This window comes from Bison bison, unplaced genomic scaffold (genome assembly GCF_000754665.1).
Source record: "Bison bison bison isolate TAMUID 2011002044 unplaced genomic scaffold, Bison_UMD1.0 scf7180017864519, whole genome shotgun sequence".
NCBI lineage: Eukaryota > Metazoa > Chordata > Mammalia > Artiodactyla > Bovidae > Bison > Bison bison.
In genome coordinates, this window is record NW_011495072.1 from 7,608,783 (window position 1) to 7,609,553 (window position 771).

Consider the following 771-nt stretch of genomic DNA (forward strand, 5'->3'; position numbering starts at 1 on the left):
CTCCAGCATCAGAGTCTTTTCCAACAAGTCAACTCTTTGCATGAGGTGGCCAAAGTATTGGAGTTTCAGCTTCAACATCAGTCCTTCCAGTGAACACCCAGGACTGATCTCCTTTAGAATGGACTGGTTGGATCTCCTTGCAGTCCAAGGGACTCTCAAGAGTTTTCTCCAACACCACAGTTCAAAAGCATCAATTCTTCGGTGCTCAGCTTTCTTCATAGTCCAACTCTCACATCCATACATGACCACTGGAAAAACCATAGCCTTGACTAGACGGACCTTTGAGGACAAAGTAATGTCTCTGCTTTTTAATATGCTGTCTAAGTTGGTCATAACTTTCCTTCCAAGGAGTAAGCGTCTTTTAATTCATGGGTGCAATCACCATCTGCAGTGATTTTGGAACGCCAAAATATGAAGTCTGACACTGTTTCCACTGTTTCCCCATCTATTTCCCATGAAGTGATGGGACCAGATGCCATGATCTTCATTTTCTGAATGTTGAGCTTTAAGCCAACTTTTTCACTCTCCTCTTTCACTCTCATCAAGGGGCTTTTTAGTTCCTCTTCACTTTCTGCCATAGGGTGGTGTCATCTGCATATCTGAGGTTATTGATATTTCTCCTGGCAATCTTGATTCCAGCTTGTGCTTCTTTCAGGCCAGCGTTTCTCATGATGTACTCTGCATATAAGTTAAATAAGCAGGGTGACACTATACAGCCTTGACGTACTCCTTTTTCTATTTGGAACCAGTCTGTTGTTCCATGTCCAGTTC